General features: G+C 44.1%; 1 protein-coding gene across 1 annotated transcript in view; it reads left to right on the top strand.

The window, feature by feature from the left end:
- The window catches only part of TMEM161B (transmembrane protein 161B), a 102264-nt gene that overhangs the window by 7315 nt on the left and 71091 nt on the right, over nt 1-23858 (top strand). The window lies entirely within an intron of this gene.

The following is a 23858-nucleotide window of genomic DNA, read 5'->3' as shown; positions in this document are numbered from 1 at the left end:
CAGTACATATACTGTGACAGGGTGGCAGCGACAGGTGTAGGTCGCTGCCTGTTTTTGGTGTATGCCCCTCTTCTATCTATTTTAAAATTATTTGGGGGAAAAAGTCATTTTCGGTTTTCGGCCAAGGGCATCCTGCATTTTTGGTTTCGGCCCAGAATTTTTATTTCAGTGCTTCCCTACTTACCATTCTGCCTGACACCTTTCTATCAGAGCCAGCATTGATCACTTCCCTTCTGGGCCAATTCTGAAACTTTGTTCCGGCGTGTAAAAATCTACTGGTGTTTGCGTAGGGCTTTGGGTGGATGTTAATGGCGTATCCATGGGGTTGAACTTATTAGAGGAGAAGAAAAAGACTTCTCCAGTGCAACCCAGTGTTTAGTCTGGAAGTGATATTCCAATCTACTATGGGGGTCAGCTGGCATGCCCAGTAATAGTATTGTAGGTCAGGGAGTGCAATCCCTCCTTTGCGTTTAGGCAACGCAAGTTGGAAGTAACTAATCATTTGGCGTCTGTGGTTCCAAAGAAAGGTGGAGCACAGGTGTCTAAATGATCGGAAGAATGACTTTGGGAGTTTTATGGATATTGTTTGGAGGAGGTATAAGAGTCGTGGAAGGACATTCATTTAAAGGATATTGGCTCTGCCGAACCAGGAGAATGAAGGGTTTCTCTATTTTTTCGGTTATTGTGTGTGGAATTGGGAGGTGATTTTTCGATGATAGATCCTGTAGTTGAGAGGGTAGGTGAATCCCTAGATAGGTAATAGTGTCTGGTTTCCATGTAAAGGGGAATTTGTTTTTTACAATGTTGGATTTGTTCTGGAGATAGTGTGATGTTTTGGGCTTGGGATTTGTTGAAGTTAATTTTAAAGTGTGCTATGTAGTGAAACTGTTGTAAGTCATTCAGAGGATTAGGTAGGGTGATTAGAGGTTCAGTTAAAAAGAGTAGAATGTCATCTGCGAAAGCAACGAGTTTGTAATGTTGGTTTGCTATCTTGACACCGTTAATGTTTTCATTCATGCGAATGCAGTTTAAGAATGGTTCTAAGGTCAAAATGAATAGGAGGGGGGATAAGGGATATCCCTGACAAGTTCCATTTTTTTTATAGGGGAGGTGTCCCACAGGAGGCCATTAGTTCAAACCCTTACCTTAGGGCTAGCATACAGGGCCATAATAAAGCAGATCAGGTGATTGCCCAGCCCAATTGAGTGTAAAGCTGGATACACACTATCCAACTTTTGTGGTTAGATTTTCTTCAGATTTACCTTTTCTATGTAGTGCAAGGGCCTGCCAGATTGCATACACATTGAAAGTGTTTAGGTTTGACCTCATATTATATGGTTTTGGTAAGTCTAAAGGAAAAAGTCTTCAGAAAATCTTATAGTGTGTATAGCCCATAAGACTGCTTCCAGGTAGTCCCAGGCCAGCCTGTCAAACGCCTTCTCTGAATCCAATGACAGGAAAAAACCTCTCTGGTTTGACTTGGTAAGCCAGTGATGGATATTTATTGCCTTTAGGTATTGTCTCTGGCTTCTCTGCCAGGTATAAAGCCTACTTGGTCTTTCAGGATAATACTTTTAAGGAATGGGAGAAGGCGGTTGGCCAAGATTTTCGCAAATATTTTGATATTGACATTCAACAGAGATATAGGTCTGAATTTGGAAGCTTGTGTTTGGTCTTTACTTGGTTTGGGGATCTCCGTGATGTGGGCATCTAGTAGGTTGTTCTGTGGGGGTCCCGGCTTGGAAAGAAGTTTAAATGCTTGCAGAAAGGGTTGTGTCAACAGGTCTGAGAATGTTTTGTAGTAGGTCACAGAAAAACCGTCTGGGCCTGGACTCCTGCCTGGTTTCATATGTTTGAGAGCTATATTAAATTCTTCTGCCGTGATGGGTTTATCGATGTCACAGGCTTGTTGACTAGGGATTGGTGTCGGGCTATATTTTTTTAAGGAAGTCTGCTATAGTCTGTAAGTGTGGTCTTTTGTAATTAGGTGGTTTCTGTTCTGGGGGAAGGTTGTATAACTTTGAATAAAATAGTGCAAAATGGTTGGCTATTTCATCGTTATTGACTAGAGTTTGGTTGCTGGATGTTTGTAATTCTCCAATCGTAGTATTCGCTCTTTTGGTTTGTAATGCTCCAGCTAACAGTTTACCGCTTTTATTCCCCATTTCGTAAAAAAGTCTCTGGGAGAGAATGTATTTACGTCTGGTTTTCCGTCTAAGTTCGTCGATTAGTAGGGCGCGATTGTGAACCAGTGCAGTCCGAGTGTTCTGTATCTGGTTGAGTTTGTGTGACTTTTCTAGTTTTCTTATTTTGGTAATAACAGCGTCTATGGATTCTTCTTTAGATCTTTCTAGCGGATGCCATCACCAGAAAGGATCCTCTAATAGAACATTTATGAGCCTCCCATTGGGTGAGGGAGGTGGTGTCCTTGGTATTGTTATCTAGGGAGAAGTTTGTAATGTGCATTTTCAAAGAGTTTTTTATTTGTGCGATCGGTTAGATTTCCGTTGTCTCCAAGTTTTGAATGAATTGATTTATTCTGAAAATGGTGATAGGGTTGTGATTCGATATAAACATGGTTCAATAGTGGCAGATTTGAGAAATGGGAGATCTTTTTGCGAGATCAGGATATAGTCGATCCTGACCTGCAAAATGTGAAGTCTTTGTCAACAGGGTGGAGAGTGTGCCAGGTGTCGTACAGTAATAGTTCTTGTAGCTGTATTTTTACCTGCCGAAGGACTTAGTATGTCAAGAATGATGTGCCTGTAGATGTGTCTTCCAGGGGGTTCATGGCTAAGTTGAAATCTCCTCCAAGAACAAGAATGCAGGTCTGAAAGGATACCAGAGTATTGGTAATGTCTTGGAAAAAGCTCACTTGGGAAGTGTTGGGACTATAGATGTAAGCTAAGGTAATCGGCCGTCCTCAAATTGAGCCTTTGTGGAAAACATAGCAACCTTCTGCGTCTGATAAGGAATCAGTTGTTTGCAATGGAATACATCTGGATGTAAGGATTGTGACTCCCTTTTGTTTTTGCTAGCGGATTTGTTGCGTGGTATACTGTGGGGAAGTCGCGATTAAAGGATTTGGGAATTTTATTTAATCTAAAGTGAGTCTCCTGCAGGAAGACAATGTCTGCTTTCAATTTTTTCATATATAGTGGAGTTTCAATTTTTTTTCTGGCACATTGAGTCCTTTAGCATTAAGAGAGACTAGTTTTGAGATTTGCTGGAGTTGATTTATGGTTTGTCAGGTTCATAGTGGGTACTTATATGCACTTAATTTCAAGCAATTGGGTAGATATGTGACGTTGAACAAGATGAATTATTGCTATCAAGATGTATTTGATTGCGGTAGTTAGGCAGGAAAGAAAAAGGGGGGATGATGGGGGATAAATGTAGAAAGGATTAGTTGAGGTGGGTGGCAGTGTATGTTTATCCGACAGCAGAGTTAGGCCAGCTAACTTGCCCTTTGTTTAACAAGAAGGAAGTTGGAGTGGATCAGCACAAGTAAGATTAATGTGCTGTGGCGGAGTGTGGTAGGTCCCTGTGAAGTCAGCGTTTCTCTAGTTGTTTGGTTATTGAGTTGCCTAGACACTTTCGGGTTCAGAGAATGGAAGTATGGGTCATAGAGGGAGATAGATTGTCTTACTTCTTTATGGGGGGCAAAGGGTAGCTATGGGTAGGGGTTTGACTTTAAAATGCAGTACTAGGGTTTTATGAGGTGTGGGGTGGTTTCAGTATTTCCAATGTGTCCAAGTTAAACGAGTATCATTCTGGCTCAAGTAGTTTAGGGGAGGATGGGAGTAGGGTGGGCGAAGAGTGTGACATGTTGGAGTAAAGTGGAGTAGGTATTGGGTGTTAAATATATAGGATGTAGATGGTGGTAAGTGAGAGCATCATATGGTACTTAAGGCCTGTACACACGTAGCGATTGTCGGCCGTAAATATTCGGCCACCTACCGATCGGCCGATTGTCGGCTTGTTAGTATGATGCTTTCGACAACCGACTGCGACTTTTCGGCCGAACAGAATCTGCTGTGCAGGCTTTAAAATTTTTGTTGGCCAACACCAGAACGGCCGATTGTTCCTCAGTCAGTACAGAATTCGGCCGACAAACAGCAGATGAGCAAGACTGGGCATGCTCAGAGAAGAAAAAACACACGGAAAGTTAACCATCACATGACATCACTTCTGCAGTCGGCTGTTGTTGGCCGACAAAATTCGTGTGCAGTCTTTAGCACTTTTCAACCGACAGGACAGCACCGGACGAAAGACGGCCGATCGTTCGGCCGACAATCGGTACGTGTGTACGGGGCTTTACAGTGGATTTGGTGTACATGGGGACTTGGGGAGGATGGTTGTGTCAGAAGTGTACCTGCGTTGTTTGTGGTTTCCCCGCTTCAATGTGTCGTCATCAAAATTATGTAAGGGTATTGATTGCTTTGGATAAGCTGTTCTTAATTTCCATTCTCCTCTGGGTGTTATGTTTCTATAATAATAAAGTTCTGAGTAATGATAAAGGTAAAACAAGTAATGTGATGGCAAGTTAGTTGACAAGGAGCATAAAGATCTAATACAACTGGAATTCCTTCGTTGAGGTGACAGGTTATGGTGCTAACCATTATGTTGGTAGATCAGCCCAGCTCTCAACTCCCAGGTGTACAACGTTGTCATTGTTTAAGAGAATAAATGAAGTAGGGGTGATATTTTTGCATATCACTTCGTTGTACTTTCAGTGTTGAGAGCATGGCTGATCCAACCCTCGTTTAGTAACCGGAGGAAGTAAAATAAACCTGAAACATTAACCAAGGTTGTTAATAAAACACAAACATGGATATCCCTGGGAGGATATAGAGGTCATCATGACTGGCAGAACATGGGAAAGGAGCATGCAGAAGTTACTTGGCTATCATCTATTATAATCGGATTACACAGTATATATTGTAACCTCTGATAGCCACCCGGTCTGACTTGTAGAAATTGGGGGGGGGGGGGGGTGGATGGGGAAGGTGGGGGGAAGGGTATGAGGTCTATGATCCACTTGGGTGAACTTCTGTTTTGCTGCAGGGTGAGCAGCAAGCCTTAGGTCATTCTACCAATCTGGCAGCTCTGCCAGTGGGATATTGAGTGTGTCACAGAAAGCCTGTAGGTCTTCTGACATTCTCAAGTGGGCCATATGGCCTGGCGTGCCAGCTGCAAGACAGAATGGAAGTTTCCTCTTGTATGGAATCTCCCTTTCTCTGAGTATGTCTAACAGTTGCAGTAGGCTTCTGCGTTGTTACAGGGTAATCTGTGAGAGATCTTGGAACAGTTTTATCTCTGTGCCGTGGTAGAGTATTAGTTTCCCCCAAGTCTTGTTATGTTTAAGATGTCCTCCTTAAGTCTAAAATTGAGGATACAACAGATTATATCTCTGGGAGGTTCTGTGTCCCTGCCCCTTGGTGGGAGGGCTTGGTGGAGACTTTCAATTTCGATCGGTGTTGCCAAGAGTCTCCCCAGGAGGTCATTAAATAAGGCTGATACAGCTTAGCTGTGATGGCTGGGTTCCACAGCCTCAGGGAGACCCCTCACCCTGATGTTATGTCGCCATCCTCTATTGTCCAAGTCTTTGAGGTGTCTGTGTATGTTACTGAGGTAGTGAGTGTGAGCATCCGTGTTCTGTCTCGCCTCACATATGGCGGTCATGGCGGGCTGTCATCTCTACCACTTCATCCAGCCTTGTGGCGAAGGCCTGGATGTCTCTTCTCAGGTTGGAGATGGCTGCTGACAGAGTGTCTTTATTATCTGAGGCCACTGCTCTCAAATCTTCAAGGCTGGGAGCCGCTATGGCTGAAGGAGTCGTGGTAACCGTAGTTGAGTGAGAGGGGTGAGGAGGATTTCAGGGTGCGACGTGCTACTAGGATGCGGTGCTGCAGCTTCCATGTCTCGAAGTTGAGACCATAATTGATCGGGTTTATTACTACCGGGCTGCACCCCCCAGGGTATGGGGTGAACAGGTGCGTGATGCTGAAGGGCTGTGGTCCTGTTTGTCCTGTTTGTCCATGGAGGCTTATCTCCCTCAAAAGTGCTTAGGATGACCCCCTGGGTGTCAGAGCAGAGGATTAAGTGGCCATCTTCATCCGGGTACAGCCCAAGCCCCCCAATTTTTTTGTATAATGTGAAATATGATGTTACGCCGAGTAAATAGACACCTAACACATCATGCTTTAAAATTGTGTCTGCACGAGGAATGGCGGCAAACTACAGGGCTTAAAATTCACCATAAGCGTTATTAGTTTAGAGTTGCACGGAAGGTCTGGTGCTAGAATTAATAATCTCGCTCCGACGTTTGCGACAATACCTAGCGTGCAATCACTGTTTCCAAATGCGTGCAGGTGTAACGTATACGTTCACATTTGCACGGTGGAACGGGACTTTAAGATATGTTTTTTATTATTATTAATAAATTATCTATTTTTTACATTTGTTTTTTTTTTTTTTTTTTAATTACCTTCATTGCTATCACAATATGAACAATATCCCTTGTGACATCATGGGTCATGGCCAGTCCTCTTTATGGAGAGATCTGGGATCCCAAATCTCTCCTCTAACCTCCCATGTAGCCGATCAGACACGGATCAGTCTGATCAGCTGATTTCGTAGCCACTGGCGGCCAGGTAAACCAAGAGGGGGAACTGGAAGTGATGAACTACTTGTCATTCCCGGTTTCCTGGGTTACAGAGAAAGCAGAACACAAGTTCCTCTCTCTCTGCTCAGGGCAGCAATTGCTCCCTGACCCCATCGCTCCCGGGCTCTGCGATGGGACGGTGGGGCTTGAGAAGGCAGCCACAGGAGGGGGATGGGGACCCCCTTCTGCCACCTGCAGAAGTGATCGAGTGGCTAATTAGCCACTCGGATAACTTCTACCTGAAAGGGAATCGCCCTCTGAAAAGATACATACCGGTATGATGCCTGTAGGTGCAGGCATCATCCTAGTATAATCACTGAAACCTAAGGTTGTCCATGGAAGTCCTCCCAACGGGAAGTGGTTAAAGCGGTTGTAAACCCGAAAATGAAAAAAAAAACAAAAAAAAAAACCTGCAAGACAAAGCCATAATGAGCTAGTATGCATCGCATACTAGCTCATTATGCATTACTTACCTTAGAACGAAGCCCCGACGCGGACCCCTGGACATCGCTGCGGGCGCCGCCATGATCCGGAAGCGTCTCTTCCGGGTTCGGCGGCTCCGGCTCTGTGATTGGCTGGAGCCGCGATGACGTCACTCCCGCGCATGCGCGCGGGAGTGATTTTCCGGCAAGCTGCCGGCTAGGAAAACTGAAGGTCCCCCCGGACCTTCAGAGCGCATGCGCCGCTCGCGTGAGCGGCTGCATGCACTGCAAATATCTCCTAAACCGTGCCGGTTTAGGAGATATTAATTATACCTATAGGTAAGCCTTATTATAGGCTTACCTGTAGGTAAAAGTGTCAAAAAGCGGGATACTACCGCTTTAAAGTGGTTCTAAAGGCAAAAGGTTTTTTTTTTATCTTAATGCATTTTATGCATTAAGATAAAAAAATCGTCTGTGTGCAGCAGCTCTCCTAATACTTTCCTGAGCACCTTTTTAATCCAGCGATGTTGCACGAAAGCCAACAATTTCGGGGACTCTCCCTTCTCATTGGCTAAGACAACAGCAGGCGCCATTGGCTCCTGCTGCCGTCAATCAAAGTCAGTAAGCCAATGAGAAGAATGGACATGGAGCAGGGGCTCAGCTGCCCCCATAGCAAGCTGCTTGTTGCCTTTACAATTAGGCTCTTGTCAAAGTCGTTCAAATCTTTGTACTTCCCTTTTTTCTTTTTCTTTTTTTTTTTGCTTTCAACACATCAACTTCAGGGGCAACATTTTCACTTGCTGCCCAATATATCCCTCCCACTTTCAAATGCCATTGTAACAAAATAATTAATGTTTTTCACTTTACCTGTCATTGGTCATAATGTTATGGCTGATCTGTGTGTGTGTGTGATTTTATATATATATATATATATATATATATATATATATATATATATATATATATATATATATATAATATACTGAAGGGCAAGTGGTTAAAGACCTCTCACTGCTTTAGAAGGATTGGGAATTGGACGTGCAGTGAGGAGCTGTGAAATACGTACTAGGAAAACTTGATTGGTGGCTAATACTGACCAGTCTGAGATTATTTATCTGTCTTTCGGAAGTAAAGACATGACCCGGAGGTGGATGCTTTAGGCAGCCATTCATAATTTGCATCCGTTTTTGTTGTTTGCATTTTTCACAAATCCGCCCCACACTGTCTACTCTTAAGTGCCAGTTCACATATGCGATGTCAGAAATTGCATGTGATTCGCAACGCACTGCTCTGCATATCACATGCGATGTCTGTGCATTGCAAATTCATCCATACAGATTGTATGGCTGAATTTGCATCGCATTCAGACCAAAGTCGCACATAACCTTTTTTTTTTTTTTTTTTTTGGTCCACACCAGAATAGGATCGCGTGGGTGTTCACACCTATGCGAATCGATTAACCACTTTACGACCGCTCACATTGCTGCTACTGCGGCAATGTGGCTCGTTATCGTCCAGCGAAGTAGACCTACGTCGCTGGACTCCTCCCCTTGTGGGCAGCGTGCGTGCCCCCGGAGGCTCGCTCCCGCTGTATTCAGTCACAGGTGATCACTGCCGCTCTTCCCCGATCGTCGGGGATCGAGTGTGGAGATCCGCCCGCTTGTGTAAACAAAGCGGGCGGATCTCCTAAGTGACGGGCAGGGTCAGATTGCAGGATTCAGCATAGCTGAACCTGCGATCTGTCCCTGTGTCACACAGTCCCCTCCCCCCACACACGTCGGTAAGCACCAGGCATACATTAACCCCTTGATCACCAATAAAAATTAACCCCTTCCCTGCCAGTGTCATTTTTACAGTAACAGTGCATATTTATAGCACTGATTACTGTAGTAATGTCACTGGTACCCCCAAAAGTGTCAAAAATGTCAGTCAAGGGTCCGATCTGTCCGCCGCAATGTCGCAGTCCCGCAAAAAAATCGCAGATCGCCGCCATTACTAGTTAAAAAAAAAAACAATAAAAATGATATAAATTTCCCGTAGCTAGTAGCTGCGATAACTTTTACGCAAACCAATCAAAATACGCTTATTGCAATTTTTTTTACCAAAAATATGTAGCAGAACACAAATTGGCAAAAAAAAAGTTAAAAATTTAAATTTTTAAATTTTTTTTGGGGAATTTCATATAAAAAAAATGGGAAAATTTTATTTTTTCAAAATTGTCGCTCTTTTTATGTATATAGCGCAAAAAGTAAAAACCGCACAGGTGATCAAATACCACCAAAAGAAAGCTCTATTTATGAGGAAAAAAAGGACATGAATTTGAATACAGCATTGCAGGACCGCGCAATTGTCCGTTAAAGTAACGCAGTGCCAAATTGCAAAATATGGCCTGGTCAGGAAGGGGGTAAAATCTCCTGGTCTTAAAGCTGTTAAAAATACGCTCATTGAGAATTTTTTTGTCAAAGACATGTAGCTAAATACATTTTGGCCTAAATATATGACAAAAATTGAATATATTGGATATTTTTTAACTATCAAAGTAGAAAAATATTGTTATTTTTTCAAAATTGTCGCATTTTTTTATTAATATTGCAAAAAATAAAAAGCGCAGAGGTGATCAAATACCACCAAAAGAAAGCTCTGTTTGTGGGAAAAAAAGGACGTAAATTTCGTTTGGGTACGGCGTTGCATGAACGCGCAATTGTCGGTTAAATTCGCACAGTGCCGAATCGCAAAAAGTGACCTGGACGTAAGACAGCAAAATCCTCCGGTGGTAAAGTGGTTAATGTCCGAATTGACAATTCGTGCTGCGATATGCAAATTGATCTGGGGGTGTCCTTCACTTCGTATTGACATCCCCAGCGATTCGCATATGGCAGTGTGAACTGCCTGCGAGTCGAGTGCGATGTGGGAACCCGCAGTGGATTCACAGGGTTGCCGCATCGCATATGTGTGAACCGGCACTCAAAGACGCTAGTAATTAATTTCAACTTAATTTTCCCTGTAAGATATGTGCATTGTACTTTTTTTATGCATAGTATTTACCTGTAAGGCCTCATGTACGTTGGCCTATGAAACCATGCTGGGTAGAAAAAAATGCCTCTAATGCCGGGTTTTAGGTGTGTATAAGTGAAAACTGATTCCAAAATATTAATTTATTATAGCCACTAGAATAAATTTACACACCTATGCCTGTGTTTAGACACATACAGGTGTAAATTGCACGGGAAGCTCACCTCTGAACCCAGGTTTAAGGTTTTTTTTTTTTTTTTTTTTTGAATGCCCTAAACGCTGCTCTTAAATATGCTTGTTATGGAAACAAAGTGCATATGCACATTAGATAACCTAGAGCTGCTTTCAGATACATACAAAAAATGCCAAACACATCTAGCAGCAGCATTTTTTCTGCCTCTGTGAATGAGGCCTAAAATCCCTCTTGTGCAGACAAAAGCTTTGAGACTGCTGCTAGGCGCAGCCATCTTGGATGTAATCTCAGGAGAATCGGAGCTGTCATTCAAGTATGGCATTCTTTCTCTCCTCCCCTGACCTCTACATAAAAGGTTAAAGTGGTTGTAAAGTCTCTTTTTTTTTTTTCTATTATAACAAACCTATTATACTTGCCTCCTCTGTGCAGTGGTTTTGCACAGGGAAAAGAACAACAACACCTCTTCTCGGGTCCCTGGTTGAGCTCCTGGCCCCTCCCTCCTGTTGAGTGCCCCCGCAGCAAGCAGCTTGCTATGGGGGCACCCGAGCCAAGTCGCAGCTCTGTGTATCTTTTCAGACACCGAAGCTGTGGCTGGGCCCCACCCTTCTCTTTCCTCATTGGCTTAGTTTGATTGACAGCAGCAGGAGCCAGAGTGGTTTCATAATTATAAACCAGCTGCTGCACCTGCAGGGCTCTAATTTGGAAAATTGCTGGGTCTGTATTCCTTTAGACGTGATTTCCTATTGGAAGTATCACCAAAAATAACCAATCTAATCTAATATCTAAAGCTGGATACACACTATACAATTGTCTTTAGATTTTTTCCTTTAGATTTACCAAAACCATATAATATGAGGTCAAACCTAAACACTTTCCATTTGTATGCAATCAGGCAGGACCTTATACTACATCGTTGAAGGTAACTCTAAAGGAAATCTAACAACAAAAGTTGTATAGTGTGTATCCAGCCTTAGTGTAGACTTCTGGGAAAATCAGTGAGCCAATCACACAAGCAGGAAAGGATGTTTCTGGGGAACGTTCTTTACACATTCTGTGTACAGAACACCTCCAGGTAGCGAAAATGCATTGCATTTTACAGAAAATTACAGAGCTGCAGATTGAAAAGGAAATGTAATTTTAGTACCTTTCATTTACCATATGACATGTTTTGCAATTGTATATGATATATATATATACCATGTATACTTGAGTATAAGCCGACCCTAATATAAGCTGAGGCACCTAATTTTACCTAAAAAAAACTGGGAAAACCTATTGACTCGAGCCTAGGGTGGGAAATGCAGCAGCTACTTGACCCAACTCGACCACCACGAGACCCGAAACAGGGGCTGTGGGCATGGTACAGGAGATGCAGGGCTGTGGGCATGGTACAGGAGATGGTTCAGGCATGGCACTGATGGTATAGGTGATGCAGTGCTGCAGGCATGGTACAGGAGTCTCACTTACCTGTACCTGCAGTGCTGTGGAGGTGTCTCACTTACCTTTCCGCCATACATTTAAAAATGGCGCGGCCCGGCGCCAACACGTCACTGCGCATGCGTCGTCTGCCCGGGACACACTGACCGGGGGAAAAGGTAAGTGAGACCGTGACTCGAGTATAAGCCGAGGGGGGCTTTTTCAGCATGAATAAACATGCTGAAAAACTCGGCTTATTCTCGAGTATATACGGTGTGTGTGTGTGTGTGTGTGTGTGTGTGTGATTTATTTTTTTCCCCCACAAAAGTGGGAGGGTTGAGGCTGAGAAGCTGGGCCAGCACAGGGAGTGATTTGAAGCTCCCAGTAAAGAGAGGGCTATGACATGCAAGGAGTTAGGAGACTTTGACAGCAATTGGCTTTCCTGAAGAAGTCCGATTTTCTAGCAATCACAAAAACCTTTTAAAATCTAAAATTAAATTATAAGAAAAATGCTGCAAGTAAGCATTTAAAATACAGTACTAGATTATTTTGTGATCTTTACCTGCAATTTATTTTCAGTTGTTCCTGTCATATTTGATGCTTTTGCCTCTTTCTTGGTTTTCTAATACAGGAAGATGTGACTTTGAGTAATGCAAAATGTTTCTTGTTTAGGGATGAATCCTACACAAACTTTTTCAGTAGCTGTGTCACCACACTAAACAATATTTGAAAATCTCGGCATCATACATTGAGGGCATTCTGTCAACACTTCAGCATTCAGTGGAGCTTATTTTAGACCCATACACTGTATGCATGAGTCGCAATACTTATACAATTGACATGATGGTTTGACATCCGGCAGCAATAAACCTCCCTAAGACCTTTTATTCTTGTGTTCTTTAGCTATACTTTGCATTGAACAGAACTTGGTATCAGCAAAGAGAAATGGGGGAATTCAGTAATGTCAATATCAGCTGAGTTGTTTTTATGAAGGAGATGTCCCATGCTTATTTGTAATTGTTGATATCCCAAGCACTGACCAGTTTTAGTTCAGATTTTCTTCTGTCATTACCCATGAATTCTCTTATATTTGGCCTACATTACTTTTGCTTGAGGTGATTGTAACCACATTAGAGCACTTGCAACAAGAATGAGTACTGTTCGTGGTACTTTATTTTTACACTGACATCCAAATTTTCAGGACATGCCGTCAAGGTGTGTCCCTTTCTTCAAGGCCAAGTACTGCTTGGGCCTTGAAGAAGGGGGCACACCCTAAAAGCTTGTCCTACATTACTTTAAGGCTCCATTCACACTTGGGCGTTTTTGAGCGTTTTTCAGCTCCAAAAACACTCTGAAAGAAAAAGTTCCAAAACGCCAAACAAGTAAAACCCCATTCATTTAAATGGCCCCTGTTCACATCTGAGCGTTTTAACGCCTGAAGCAAAACGCCTGTAGCTGAAAAAGTACATGAGCTTCTTTTTGGGCTGATTACCAGCGTTTTCGATAGATGTCAATGCCTGCCCCCAAAAACGCCTAACAATCGCTGTAAAAAACGCTACGCTCAAGTGTGAATGCAGCCTAAGTGTAAGTTCAGCCAAAACATTTTTTATGAAGTTTTGGATAGTGTGTGGAAGGATTAGATCCCTCTCTTGGGATTGTATTTTTGTTGGTGTGATGGGGATGTGTATCCTCTTAATTGGGCCTCCTTGAGGTTCGGTTCACATATTTTCTAATTGGATGTGTTTTGAACCACCTTTCTATGGAATTTGATTGGGTGAGCTCAGAGTAGGGTGAGGGAATCAATATAAGGTACCTATTTCCCAAATGGATATAATAAGGGAGAGAAGAAAATAGGGGCTAAAGGGACTTTAAGGGGTACCATCTACTGACCAATAGTATAATAAAACAAACCAATATACTAAAATATCAAAATTTTATTCCATACAGAAAAATGTTTTAAAATTGTAATGTCCAGATATACATAGACTGTACATCATAGAAAATGCATATAAACTAAAGAACAGCTACATAGTATATAGTACACAACCTACATCAAACATAGGACATATCAACCGATAATGCCCTCACTGACTTAACAGCATAGTCAGATATATGTAGTTGCTGTGATGCCCGACATGTTTCGCGGAAACCCGCTTCTTCAGGGGCGAAAAGATGGTACAAAATTGGTATCATATACATGTACTAGATGTAAAACAAAAACATAGTAAATACAACATATTGAGTAAACAAACATGTCAAAAGTTTCAGCATTGATGTCAAAATATGTACAGCTCCCAAATGGGCCGAGTCCCAAAGGAGAACCCACCTTAACCCTCGAGCAGCCATCCGGCCATGAAACATGGGCGCAGCAAGGTGTGAAGTCTCCCCCAGGCGAGCACGGAGACAGCCGATAGTAAGACAAGGATCCTAGATACAAGTTATTAGGGTCTGTACGATAGTATCCAGATCACTAGACCAAGCAGAAAGGAAGAATAAATGTAAATGTAACTAGGACCAGTGGTATCAAGTCCAGGATTGATACGAATCATTGATTGCTATATAATTAATAATATAAAACAGGGATATCATACCACTGGGATGATGAGCCTATCAAAGGCAAGGCTAACAGGGGAGCAGATGGTAAAGCTCAGCTGGCTGGGGAGGTGGAAGATCAGCCTGTGATTTTCCACCTCCCCAGCCAGCTGAGCTTTACATTGTACCCCTACTCATTCACCAAAAAAAAGGGTAAAAAAGAAACAAAAACACACAGTTTTTGACAATTCCTCTATTAAAAATATTCAAACCATCTCATCCAATGTAGATCCATCATCAATCACGACGCCTACTGCTGGAACCATAAAAAAAAAAAAAAAAAAAAAAAGCCGGGATGAAGGCTACCGCTGTCTACCTGTCATGTGTCGTTCTTAAATAATTAAGGGGCAGGGCCATCCAGCAACGTCACCTAGTGGTAAAACCACCCCCGTGGTGTCACCGATTTGTTGGATGCTGGGTCAGTGATGTCACAAGGGGGCGGCGCCACCAGGTGATGTCACTGGGTGGCCCTTACCTTTTAAAGAAATGCTGCCCGACCCGCTCCTTAATAAGCTAATTGGCCGCCGGCCCCAAAAATTTGCATTTGAACCGTATCTAAATTTCTCTATCGCTCATTGACAGACGTAGTCTTCTTGATTCTCAAGAGCTGGGTTATGTTGTCTCCGCAGGAGTAGGACTAGGCAGAAAGACAAAACGTTCTGGCTCCACCTTAGGGGCAGTCCCTGAGGGTATATCCTCCCTCTCTCTGCTACAGGGAATCCGTTTTTTTCTGTCTAGTCAGGAGTAAGGACCTAAGTTCCTTGCTGGGATCTTTTGGTCCTGGCAAGACTTTTTTCTTTAAGAAAAAGACATTTTTTAGGTAGTTTTCTCCAGTGTTTTTTCCTGTGAGATCTTCAAGCAAAGATGCCGGACTGGGCGACACTTGTGGTCACCCCAGCCGGCCTACGAGCGCGCGCAGACCATGGCATTGCGCTTGGTCGGCCGCGACACATTCAAGTAAGTATGCGGGGCCGGGCGACGGGCTGGATGTTGAGATCCAGTGGTCACCCCGGTTTCTGCCTACGAGCGCGTGCAGACCAGAGCTCCGCGCTGGGTCGGCCGCGACGGAGTCCCAGTGGAGGGACTGACCTTGCGAGTTAAAAGTCTCGCTTGGACGCCAAGAAACAGAGAGTCGAGGCGTCCGGAGTGGTCCACAAACCCCCACCCCGGTGGAGAGGGTATTGTGAAGAGAGGGTGCCTGTCGGTTCGGTATGGTGAGTAAACGTTCCCTTTTTTTTCCTCGTTATGAGGCAGTATGTATTATGGGCCCCTCCATATATGGTCAGTATATATCTGATACTTACAAGTCCCCCTTGTAATACAGCATGTGTTTGTGGGAAGTGGACTTGGTTTAAGAGCTAACACTCTACCCAGCAGACTGTAACATTACAGCTGACATAGGAGGTATAATCCTACCTTATGTGTAGTATATCTTCTGTAGATCCATATATCGCCTCTTAGCAGAGATGCAGGTGGATGTGCTGGGAAAACGATTTCGGCGGTCCGCCGCCATTTTGCCGTAGACCTAATGCATGTATGTCCTCAGGTCACGCCGGCCGCCATGTTTTTGGAGTCTTATGTCTCTTCTATGGGGGCGGCCATGTTTTGTGAGCCCAGCTACCTCGTGGAGAGCTGGGAACGCCGGAAGGCGTACACAGGGGGCGGAGCCACGTCCTTCTACCCGGGAAAAAGCAAACAGCTCCTTCCAGTCTGTGTAAGACAGACGCTGACTGCAGTTGGTTGGAAACTGCACTGCATTGGTTGGTGAGCCTTGGGGGTCCCTCTCTCTCTCTGTGGGATCGAGAAGCAGGTACTCTGAGGGGCGCTATTGCGCTAGGGGGAGACACACAAAAAAAAAAAAAAAAAAAAAAAAGTTTTTTTGTTTTGCTGGCAAAGGTGTCCTGAATTAACATGGACCCTGCCACTCATGTATCTCCTCCGGATCCCCTCGAGGGGTCTGCGGGATCCTCCAGCACCCCATTGACAATTGAATCATTGTCGGCTATTATGGAAACTTTTGTGTCCCGGGTGGAAGTGGCTTGTCAGGGACAGGGCGCAAGAAAGCGACCCCCGCCTAACCCCATATTATCTGAAACCTCGGATTCAGACTCTGAGCCCATTTCTGCAGTTGCAGGTACTTCATCTGGGATTGGTGTCTCGGGTCCTGTCTCCTCAGACAGTGAGGAGGATGTTTCGGCATCCGCCATAGCCCGAGAGGAAGTGTTGGTAAACGCACTCATTGTATCTGTTCAAGAAACCTTAAGGTTACAGGGTACTCCATCGGAAATAGCTGAAACTGAAATCCCTTTTGGGACTAAAAAACGCATCAAAGTGGCGAAGGTTTTTCCATTGCCCAAATGTTTTGGCAATCCAATCGAAGAAGAATGGCGTCTGCCAAAACGCACTTTTACTATTTCTAAACGCATTGACAGGCGTTATCCGTTTGAGGAAACCCTTATTAACCACTTAAGCCCCGGAGGATTTGGCTGCTAAAGGACCAGGGGTTTTTTTGCGATTTTTTACTGCGTGACTTTAACGGACAATTGCGCGGTCGTGCGACGCTGTACCTAAACGAATTTGACGTCCTTTTTTTCCCACAAACAGAGCTTTCTTTTGGTGGTATTTGATCACCTGTGCGATTTTTTGATCACGCGCTATAAACAAAAAAAGAGCGTAAATTTTGCAAAAATAACAATATTTTTCACATTTTTTTATATGAAATTCCCCAAAAAAAAAAGTAAAAATCAAAATTTTTTAACATTTTTCGGCCAATTTGTTTTATGCTACCTATGTTTGGTAAAAAAAATCGCAAAAAGCGTATTTTGATTGGTTTGCGCAAAAGTTATCGCGTTTACTAACGAAGAGAAAGATTTTTGTCATTTTTGGTGTTTTTTTTTTTAACGCGTAATGGCGGCGATCTGCGATTTTTTTTTCGGTACTGCGACATTGCGGCGGACAGATCGGACCCTTGACTGACATTTTTGACACTTTTGGGGTTACCAGTGACATTACTGCAGTAATCAGTGCTATACATATGCACTGTTACTGCAAAAATGACACTGGCAGGGAAGGGGTTAACTTTATTGGGAAGGGAGGGGTTAAGTGTGTCCTAGGGGCGTGCTTTCTACTGTGTAGGGACATTGCTATTGGTGTAAAAGCAAAGATCAACCGTTCTACATAGTAGAACGGTCAGATCTTTACTTTTACACAGGGAGAACTGACAGGCAGCTTGTTTACACAAGCTGCTCTGTCTTTCTCCCTTCACAGGAGCGATCGTAGTGTGGCCGGCGGACATCGAGTCCGCCGGTCACACGCACTGACTTGCCTGTGAACGAGCCGCGGCGGGCGCGCGCCTCGGCGGGCGCGCGCCCGCTCGCTATAGGCTCGCAAGTCAGTGACAGGCGAGTGACGTACCGATACGTCACTCTGCCTGGCCGGGGCTGACCGCCGCAGTATATAGTCGTGCGGCGGTCGGCAACCGGTTAAGAAATGGACAGAACCACCTGTGGTGGATTCACCAATTGCTAGATTGAATAAAGCCACGGTTATTCCTTTAGAAGACGCTCCGTCTTTTAAAGATCCAGTGGATCGCAAAATAGAAGCTATGTCTCGCACCATGTTTTCCTTGATTGGATCAGCTTTCAGACCAATAATTGCTATTGGTCTGGTTTCGCAGGCTGTAACTGAATGGACCAAGTGGTTACGCCGGGACTTAGAAGAGGTCCCTCAGGCGGTATCAGATTTGTTGGAACAAATGATACAGGGGTTACAGTTTGTGTGTGATGCGGCGTTAGACGCCACTCCATTATTGGCGCGAGCATCAGTCTCAGCAGTGGTTCTCAGGCGTACACTGTGGCTAAAAGGTTGGTTAGCCGACCAAGGTTCCAAAAAAGCATTGGCTAATATCCCCTTTTCAGGAGAGCTTCTATTTGGAGCCAACTTAGATGAGATCATTAAAGATCTCACGGGTGGAAAGAGCACCTTTTTACCGCAAAATTTTAAAGGTAGAGGAACTCGTCAAAGACGAGGGCCTTCTTTTTCTGCTCACAAGAGGTTTTTTCGTCCCGCGGGTGAAAAAACTAAGTCCTCCAAAGCTCCTGCAGGAGGCGTCAGGGGTCGTTGGTCGGGCAAGCAAAAGCCCGCCCCCCCCAGACCTGAAGATAAACCATCCAAAGCCTGAAGGTGCGCCCCCACCCATTATTGGGGTGGGGGGACGTCTTCGCCGGTTCCCGGATCCATGGCTTTCCAGAATCCCGGACAAATGGGTTTGCGAAGTCATAAGGTCAGGGTACAAGATCGAGTTTCGATCTCTCCCACCGGCGCGATTCTTCCCTTCCAATATCCGACTATCCTCAGATCGTTTAGAAGATCTGCGGAGAGCAGTCACAGATTTACTACAACAAGGAGTGGTAGTCCACGTTCCTTGGACAGAACGGTTTCAAGGGTTTTATTCAAACCTATTTACAATACCCAGGAAAGAGGGCAAAGTGCGTCCAATTCTGGACTTAAGAGCACTCAATTCTTTTGTCAACATAAGAAGATTCAGAATGGAGTCCATTCGCACGGTAGCAGCCTTCCTGCATCCAGGGGATGTCCTAGCGTCCATAGACATCAAGGACGCCTATCTTCACATTCCCATTTTCGCAGGACATCAGCGGTTTCTACGCTTTTCCGTAGAAGAGAACCACTATCAGTTTGTGGCGTTACCTTTCGGTCTCGCCACGGCTCCGCGGGTCTTCACAAAGGTGTTGGCCCCAATGTTGGCACTTCTGCGCCAAAGAGGCATATCGATCCTTGGTTACCTAGACGATCTTCTGCTTCATGCAGAGTCTCCTCAGACCTTGCTACAAAACATAGAAATTACTATGATTTCTTTACAGGAATTCGGGTGGCTGGTGAACCAGCAAAAGTCATTTCTGGTTCCCACCCAGAGGCTCGAATATCTGGGTCTAATTCTAGACACAGTCAGGACAAGTTTTTCTTCCGGTAGGGAAACTCCGAAAGATTCAATCAGCAGTCCAGTTGTTACTGTCCAACAGCTGGTCTTCCCTTCGGACTTGCATGAGGGTTCTGGGGTTGATGGTGGCTTCGTTCGAAGCAGTCCCATTTGCCCAGTCCCATACCCGAATTCTTCAGCAAGAGATTCTTCTCAGATGGAATCGGAATCCGGAATCCCTGGACAATCAGATCCGATTGAACAAACAGACCAGAGAGTCTCTGGTCTGGTGGCTTCGGTCTCCGATGCTCAGCCAGGGAAAGTCATTTCTGCCAATATATTGGACGATAGTGACCACGGATGCCAGTCTATCCGGATGGGGAGGAATTCTCGGTCAGTTATCTGTCCAGGGACTTTGGTCCCCGGAAGAATCCAGGTTACCGATAAATGTATTGGAACTGAGAGCGATCAGACTTTGTCTGATTCACTGGACCGAGCAGCTCCAGGGCAGCCCGGTTCGGATCCAGTCGGACAATGCCACGGCCGTGGCTTATGTCAATCACCAGGGGGGCACCAAGAGTGTCCGAGCGGCCAAAGAAGTGGCTTGCATTCTTCACTGGGCGGAACGATTTGTTCCAGCAATCTCTTCGGTGTTCATTCCGGGGGTGGAGAATTGGCAGGCAGATTATCTCAGCCGTCAGACCCTGGATCAGGGGGAATGGTCCCTCCATCCAGACGTTTTCCACCAGTTGTGCCTACGGTGGGGCACCCCAGATGTGGATCTGTTGGCATCACGATTCAACAGGAAAGTTCAGAGATTCGTGGCTCGCTCCCGCGATCCTCTAGCAGAAACCGCAGACGCACTGATCGCCCCGTGGGGGCAATACCAGCTAATATATGCCTTCCCTCCTCTCGCGTTACTGCCAAGACTTCTTCGCAGGATAGAGGAGGAAGGAATTCCAGTAATCCTGGTAGCTCCGGACTGGCCTCGTCGAGCTTGGTACGCCGACATGGTCAGACTGGTGGCGGACGTCCAGTGGAGACTTCCTCTCAGGGAGGATCTACTGTCTCAGGGACCGATCTTCCATCCTGCTTTACGATCGCTGGCTTTAACGGCCTGGCTATTGAGACCCAGGTGCTGAAGGACAAAGGTTTGTCAGCTTCAGTTATTCCTACTCTAGTTGAAGCAAGGAAAGCGACTTCCAGAAAGATTTATCATCGCACATGGAAGTCCTACATTGCATGGTGTGAACCTTTGGGGTTCCGTCTTCGGTCTTATTCGATTAGTCGAATATTGGCTTTTCTGCAACAAGGGGTTGAGCAGAAACTGGCCTTGAGTACTATCAAGGGTCAGGTCTCAGCATTAGCCATCTTCTTTCAGAAGCCTTTGGCTACTCATTCCTTGGTGCGGAATTTCATCCAGGGGGTGCGACATCTGGCTCCGCCAGTGCACGCGCCGTTACCCCCCTGGGATCTTAATTTAGTGTTGTCGGTTCTTCAGAAGCCTCCCTTTGAAGATATTAGGGAGATTCCTCTACCTACGTTGTCCCAGAAGGTGGCCTTCTTGGTGGCTATTACTTCTGCACGCAGGGTGTCAGAACTGGCCGCATTATCTTGTCGTTCCCCATATCTGGTGGTTCATAAAGATAAGGTGGTTCTTCGTCCGAATCCATCCTTCCTACCAAAAGTGGTTTCAGAATTTCATCTAAATGAAGAAATTGTATTACCTTCCCTGTGTCCTAAGCCCAGTCATCCTCGGGAGTTTGCTTTACACTCCTTGGATGTGGTCCGGGCGATCAGGGTATACTTGAAAACGACAGACTCGTTTCGCAAGACGGATTCACTTTTTGTGATCCCAGATGGACCCAAAAAGGGGTTGCCTGCATCTGCCGCGACCATTTCCAGATGGATCAGACAGACGGTAGTACAGGCTTATTCTATTAAGGGTCGGGAGCCCCCGTTCCCTGTTAAGGCGCACTCCACTCGGGCACTTAGTGCGTCATGGGCCTTTCGCCATCAGGCGTCAGTGGTCCAGGTGTGCAAGGCGGCTACCTGGTCGTCGGTGCATACCTTTACTAAACATTATAAAGTTGATGTAATGGCATCGTCTGATGCCTCGTTTGGCCGCAAGGTTTTGCAGGCCGCAATTTGAGGAGACCAGTGGTCTACCTCGAGGGTTTTTCCGTTGGAAAATTTTTTCTTTAGTCTCATTCTTTGTTTATAATGAGCCTTTAAAACTTCTAGTTTGGCACCGGTTGGGCCTTCTAGATTGGATTTGATTTGTCAATCCCACCCCTCATTTGTGGCACTGCTTCTGGATGTCCCAGCTCTTGAGAATCAAGAAGACTACGTCTGTCAATGAGCGATAGAGAAAAATGGATTTTTGTAAGATCTTACCGTAAAATCCTTTTCTCTTAAGCTCATTGACAGACGTAGTACCCGCCCCTCTATCATTGAGTTGGGTTGGGTTAAATTCTCTGTACTGCTTTAAAACAGAACTGATTCCCTGTAGCAGAGAGAGGGAGGATATACCCTCAGGGACTGCCCCTAAGGTGGAGCCAGAACGTTTTGTCTTTCTGCCTAGTCCTACTCCTGCGGAGACAACATAACCCAGCTCTTGAGAATCAAGAAGACTACGTCTGTCAATGAGCTTAAGAGAAAAGGATTTTACGGTAAGATCTTACAAAAATCCATTTTTGCAGCTGAACTATTAACAGCTGCTTCGTGAAAACCTAGGAGAAATTTGCATCGGACATGTGTGAACCTAGCCTGGGAGACCTATCCCTTGCTTTCATGGCAACGTCAAACAGACTGTTTTTTTTTTAATCTAATGTATTTGGTAAACTGTTGTCACTGTGTCAGTAAGTAAAAGGAAGTATTTGCACCAGAGCTCCAGATAGCAGTAAACATCAAACAGGGGCTCTCATTTTTCCCCAAACTATCCGAAAGTAAAATAAATGGTAATAAAACATTGTTTCTATTACGTATTCACAGAATCTTTTTTTATTTTACTTTGTCGTCTTTGTGTAGTTGGTTCCTACCTGTAGTTAGTTATGTTATATCATTAGTTTTGAGTTCTAAAAATTGTATATTGTCCTAATACGATAATTACCACTTTTCAGGCCAATTTTGCCATTTCTCACATACATGTTAGAATAAGCCCTTTTTTTTTTTTTTTTTTAATAGCAAATTACTTAGAACCCACAACATTTTTTATACATTAGATTTATTAGTAGGTGTTTTTTAGCAGAAAGTAAAAAATATTGTTTATTTTTTTAATTTTTTAATTGTCAGTCTTTTTTCGTTTTTATAGCACAAAAAATAAAAACCACAGAGGTGATCAAATACCACCAAAAGAAAGCTCTATTTGTGGGGAAACATGGACATACATTTTATTTGGGTACAGTGTTGCCTGACCACGCAATTGTCAGTTAAAATAACTCAGTGCCGTATCAGGAAGGGGTTTATGTGGTTAACAGTGAGCTCTGGAGTTATAATTATTGCTCTCACTCAAATTCGCACCAATACTACACGTGTGGGGCAATCACCATTATATATGCACGCAGGACCGATGGACGCATTTGTGTGTGAGCATGGGGGATCTTTAAAAAAAAAAAAAAAAGAAACTTCTTAATCATTTTTATTTAATTTTTTTTTTTTCTTATTTATTTATTTTTTTACATTGTCTCTTTAAAGTTTTATCACAAGGGATGAACAACATACCCTGTGATAGCTGGGGCAGTGATGATTTTTTCTTTTTTTTTTTTTTTTCGCAAGAATTTAAATTGTAAGAATTTTGAAGTAAGACCGCATTCACACTGCAGCTGCACAACTTCGGGGGCGGCCTGTGAAGTCCCGTGCACCGTGACTTTGGCGCGACTGGCACGGACTTCATATAATGTCTATGCAAGTCGCTCCGAGGTCGCCTCGAAGTAGTACAGGACCCTTTTTCTGAGTCGGAGCGACTTGTGTCGCTCCTATTAGAATGGGTCCTGTAGCACTGCATATGGACCGCGACGGACCGCGACTTGTCAGGCTGACAAGTCGCAGTAGTGTGAATGGAGCCTAACAATGCAAGGAAAACATATAAAAAGCACCTGCACTTAAAAACAGCAATATATAAACAAATATATGAGCAGTAAAATAAATTTCTCTTTATGGGAGATCTGAGGTCTGTTATGGTCTGGGGGGTCGGTATGATCGCTTCCCTTCTAGGACGTGTGTATGTATATACAATATACAGTTAAAGTATTTCTAAAGCTGAAACTTTTTATTTAAAACAGAATGGCGTGCAGGGGGCTTACTCTGAGTCTTGATGTCTGTGTATCTGTTTGAGTGATATGTCTTTTTGTTATACTTTGAATGTTTTTTGCTTCTATGTCCTTAAATCCCAATTAAAATATTTACCTATGTACCATTTTACCAAATGGCATTACAGTGTTAACTTTCACATGGCTTTAAAGTACAGTATTTAAGTATGCCTTTGAATTCCATGTACATTGTGTTTTATTACACATCTGCTTTCTGTCCCCATTGTACTCATTCAATGTGTTCTTTTTGTATGCTAATATATGCAGCATGGGAGTTCCCTGTCTTGTAAGGATACACCTTGTAGCTGCT

Source organism: Pelophylax lessonae, assembly GCF_965119305.1.
Source record: "Pelophylax lessonae genome assembly, chromosome: 1".
NCBI classification, from domain to species: Eukaryota; Metazoa; Chordata; class Amphibia; order Anura; family Ranidae; genus Pelophylax; species Pelophylax lessonae.
The sequence above is the reverse complement of the archived record's forward strand: the minus strand, read 5'-3'. Positions and strand labels throughout refer to the sequence as shown.